Source organism: Marmota monax, unplaced genomic scaffold, assembly GCF_021218885.2.
Source record: "Marmota monax isolate L192 unplaced genomic scaffold, Marmota_monax_Labrador192_F-V1.1 WCK01_AAM20220418_F8-fsc00107, whole genome shotgun sequence".
Lineage (NCBI taxonomy): Eukaryota > Metazoa > Chordata > Mammalia > Rodentia > Sciuridae > Marmota > Marmota monax.
In genome coordinates, this window is record NW_026693761.1 from 1,271,815 (window position 1) to 1,277,010 (window position 5,196).

General features: G+C 40.2%; 1 pseudogene; it reads left to right on the forward strand.

The window, feature by feature from the left end:
* The first annotated feature begins 470 nt into the window (after positions 1–470).
* On the forward strand, positions 471–4,421 carry LOC124103974 (MAP/microtubule affinity-regulating kinase 3-like; annotated as a pseudogene).
* The last annotated feature ends 775 nt before the right edge of the window (positions 4,422–5,196 follow it).

Below are 5,196 nucleotides of genomic sequence, written 5' to 3' on the forward strand. Positions count from 1 at the left end.
CCCAGCTCAAAAGACATTTTTATGAAACTGTCACTACTGAGTTTTTATTTTTTTCCTTGGAGCTTTCAGAGACATTTGTATTTCAATAATCATGCGTTTTAGACTTTATTTGAATTCATTTTAGTACAGGATTATAATTTTAAGGGTGTTAATTTATCAAGGAGGAAGGGCTTCATGCTTTATTCCATTTTGTAACTACAGAAGTTAGCAAGTACCCAAGAACCTACTAGAGGTTATTTCAAAATGGAAGTTAGGGTAGCTCTGTACGGAGGCCTTGGAGCTGAACTGGGTGTGTGGGGGGGGTGATGGGTGGGAGAGTGGGAGGAGCCTAACTGGTGGGGAGCCTGGGCCATACCAGGATCTAGACCCAGGACATTGGGCAGGAGACTCCTGGCAGCTGCTTTCGGACAGCCCAGGGATGGGCAGTTTTGTTTTTACCTCTGCAGGGTGCAGAGTCCAAGCACAGTAAGATGTCCACTAGGAAAACCTTGCCAACTAAGAATGAAGGAGAGATTGAAAATGCACACTATTTATTGAATAAGCTTTTTTGGGTCTTTAAAAAGAAAGTTAAAAAATCTTAGAAGAATTCATATTTTATATTGGATCAGGGAAGACTTTATGGATTTTAGTTTGAGGATTATTTGCATCTTTATGTCAATCAGTTTATACATGACAGTAGAATGTATATATACATGGAGTATAACTTCCCATTCTTATGGTTGTATATGATGTGGAGTTACACTGGTGGTATGTTCATTTATGAACATAGGAAAGTTATGTCCAATTCATTATACTGCCTTTCCCATTCTCTTTCTCATTCCTCCTCCTTTCCTCCCATTCCTCAATGTCCAATTTGGTGATACCCACCCCCCATTGTGAGTTAGCATCTGCATATCAGAGAGAACATTTGGCCTTGGGACTTGGGGATTGGCTTATTTCACTATTAGAAGTAGTGGGAGAAGACAGAATGGAAAGAGTTGGTCTAATTTTTCCTGGGTTGTTTCCTAGCCTCTATTTCCATCCATTTACAAGCAAATGCCATAATTTCATTCTTCTTTAAGGCTGAGTAACATTCCATTGTGCATGTATACCCTGTTTTCTTTATCATTCACCTATTGAGGGCATCAATACCCTCAAAATATACTTTGAAAGCCAGGTTATATACCCATAGCTTAGCAACTGTAAATTGAGCTGCTATGAACATTAATGTGGCCATGTCACTATAGTATGCCGATTTTAAGTCCATTGGGGATATGCTGAGGAGTGGTTAAAATGGATCAAAAGGTGATTCCATACCAACTGTTCTAAGGAATCTCCATACTGCTTTCCAGAGTGGTTGCATCAATTTGCAGTGTATGACTGTACCTTTTCCCCCACACCCTTACAACATTTTTTGTTACTTGTATTCTTGATAATTGCCATTATGACTGAAGTGAGATTAAATCTCAGTGTAGTTTTAATTTGAATTTCTCTAATTGCTAAAGATGTTGAACATCTTTTTCATGTATTTGTTGACTGTATTTCTTCTGTGAAATATCTGTTTAATTCCTTTGCACATTTATTGATTGGGCTATTATTATTATTATTATTATTATTATTATTAGTGTTTTGAGTTCTTTATATATCCTGGAGATTAATGCTCTATCTGAGGTGCAGATGGCAAAGATTTTCTCCCATTCTGTAGGCTCTCTCTTCATTTTGTTGATTGTTTCCTTTGCTGTGAAAAATCTTTTTAGTTGGATACAATCCCATTTATTAATTATTGATTTTACTTCTTGCACTTTAGGAGTCTTATTGAGGAATTTGATTCTTAAGTCAACATGATGGAGACTTGGGCCTACTTTTTCTTCTATTAGGCACAGGGCCTCTGGTCAAATGCCCAGGTCCTGGATCCACTTAGAGTGTATATAACCATTCTTTATGCAATCAGTACCTTTATGACTGCATTGCCTGCATAGCAGAGTGAGAATCTTAGAAATGAGTAGACCCAAATCACTCCTCATTTACATTTTGCTCTTAGACTTACCCAGAAGGATAATTTTAAACTGGGCAAGCATCTTTTGTTGTGGAAGGCATTCAAAGCTATTTTTGATAACATTCTTTTCACATTCTTTCTCCAACTCTTTCCTGGTTTCCTCTTTTCTTGCCTAGCCCTTACTAAGCCTGCCAGTGGTACCTAGATGCATTTATTAACTCTGGTAGTTGAGTAGATTTGGGAGTTTATTTTTTTTCTGTTAAATTCATCACAAGACATTGAAGATATTCAATGATAAAGAATCATGTACACCTCACAAGGAGAAGTCAACTCCTGCATTGGGCTCTGTGGAGCAAGGCGTAGAAACCCTATAGCTTCCTGTGTGGATGAGCAGCCTCACCTTGGAAAGTATGGACTGTTGAAAATGATCAGCAAGGGAAACTTTGCAAAAGTAAAATTGACATAACACATCCTTACAGGCAGAGAGGCTACAATAAAAATAATTGACAAAACTCAGTTGAATCCAACAAGTCTACGAAAGCTCTTCAGAGAAGTAAGAATAATGAAGATTTTAAATCACCCAAACATAGTGAAGTTGTTTGAAGTCACAAAAAAAAAAACACTCTACTTAATCAACATGAAGTATGCAAGTGGAGGTGAATTTTTTTGACTATGTGATTGCACAGAAGAATGAAGAAAAAAAGAAGCAAGAGCTAAATTTAGACAAATCGTGTCTGCAGTACAGTATTGCCATCAAAAGCGATTGTTCACAGAGACCTCAAGGCAGAAAATCTGTTGTTAGATGCAGATATGAACATTAAAATAGCAGATTTTTGTTTTAGCAATGAGTTTACTTTGGTCACTAAACTAGATACATTTTGTGGGAGTCCTCCATATGCAGCCCAAGAATTCTCCCAGAGCTAGAAGTACCATGAGCTAGACATGGATGAATGGAGTCTTGGCATTATTCTGTACACTCTAGTCAAAGGGTTGCTTCCCTTTATGGGGGCAGAATCTTGGAAGGAACTTAGAGAGTTTTGAGGGAAATACAGAATCCCTTTCTACATATCCACAGGCTATGAAAAGCTGCTCAAATGCTTTCTGGTGCTAAACCCAATTAAGCTAGGTATTCCAGAGCAAATCATGAAGGATGGGTGGCTCAACGCAGGGCATGAGGAAGATGAACTTGAACCCTTTGTTGAACCAGAGCTGGACTAGAAAAGAATAGATATTATGGTAGGAGTGGGATATTCACAGGAAAAAATTCAAGAATCTCTCAGTAAAATGAAATATGATGAAATCACAGCTACATAATTATTGTTGGGGAGAAAATCTGCAGAGCTGAACACTAGTGACTCCAATTCTAACAGCAATTTTTCACTTGCTAAGGTAAGGCCAAGCAGTGACCTCAGCAACAGCACCAGGCAGTCTCCTCCCCACAAAGTGCAGAGAAGCTTTTCTTCAATCCAGAAGCAGAGAGCCTACAGTGACCATGCTGGACCAGCTATTCCTTCAGTTGGGGCATATCCAAAGAGGAGTCAGATAAGCATTGCTGTTAGTGACCTCAAAGAAGATGGAATTCCCTCCTAGAAATGAGGTGGCAGTGCGGTGGGAGGAGAGGCAATTGCTCAAGCCAGTCCAATGCTTGGGAAGGCAAGTAACCCCAACAAAGTGGACATTCCTAAATGCAAGAAAAGCCCTGCTGTCCCCAGCAGTAGCACAGCATCTTTAGGGATGACACAGCAGAATTTTTCGTGAGAGAATCATGGTGGGCAGACATTCAGTGATCCAGAATGGCATGGAGAACAGCACCATTCCTTATCAGAGAATCACAATTGCTTCAACCCACAGTATGGACTGTTGAAAATGGTCAGCAAGGGGAACTTTGCAGTGCCACCACCCAGGACCGAATCCGCTTCCCCTATAGGCACTGCCAGTCTTAGCACTCCACCGACAGCCCCGGGAACTGGCGAACTGCAAGATACAAGGCCCTCCTTCCTTGCCCAGCCTGGCCCAGGAAGCTATGCCATTGTCCCAGACTCCAAGTAGAGGCTCCACTAATCTTTTTTAGTAAATTAACTTCAAAACTCACAAGAAGGCTTCCAACCAAGTATGAGATGAACAGGAGCTATAAGGGCTCAAGTCACAATGCTGCTGATCAAAAGGATCTCTGCCCTTCACCTGGAACATGAAAACCACTAGTTCCATGGACCCCAATGACATGTTGCAGGAAATCCGCAAAGTGCTAGGTGCCAATAGCTGCAACTACAAGTGGAGGGAGCCCTTCCTGCTCTTCTGCATCCATGGCACTCAGAGAACCTGGTGCAATGGGAGATGGAGGTGTTTGGGACTGTCTCTGCGCTGAGTTCAGTCCAAGCGTCTATCAGAGACATCTATAGCTTTCAAAATTATTGCTTCCAGAATTGCCAATTTGCTAAAGCTGTAACCCAGTCATTACGGTGTAAATTAAGTAGCAATTTAAAGTGGTTTTCCTGAACACTGATGGATGTATAGAATAATATTAGGCAATATTGTTTGCATCTTCTAAATCATGGCAGTGAAGTCTGAGGACAAGCGCACGTCTGGGAGTGGAAGCTGGCCTTTTCTACTAATGCACTACGTTAAAGTCATGTGACCCTGGGGGTAAAAAAGAAAAAAAAAGAAATACTCATTTGAGACATGGAAATTTCTAACAGTTCAGTGCTCCATAAGTGGCTTTCAGTTCAGAGGAAATCCATCCCTCCTAACAGGCTCTCCGTTTAATGTAGTGTGAACTACCATGTAATGATAGCTACCTGGGCAGTTAAATGCTTTTATAATTAAATCTTTATTGAATAGATTTCTTTATCTTTCCTAGGCAGTTTCCTGCTGTGTGCTTAAACTTGTTGGAGTATTGTCATAGAAATGTGATTTGTGTTCTGTGGCAGGGGAAGATATAATTTTATTATATAAATAGGCATTGAATTGCCAAAAAAAAAAAAAGATGTCAACACTGGCCAGGTTAAGTTAAACTAGTGCTGCTGTGCCTTTAGAGAGGCTATGTGGATTTTTCCTATGCCACACACTGCCTTTCCTCACAATCACTTGGCTTATTCAGTCCCCTGACCTTGGTATACATCATCCACCTCCCTTTTCCTGGCCAACCCCTGCTTATCCTTTAATACTTGACTCATCACCCTCAAATTTAGGAAGTTTTTCCTGACTTTTCCAGATTGTTTCAG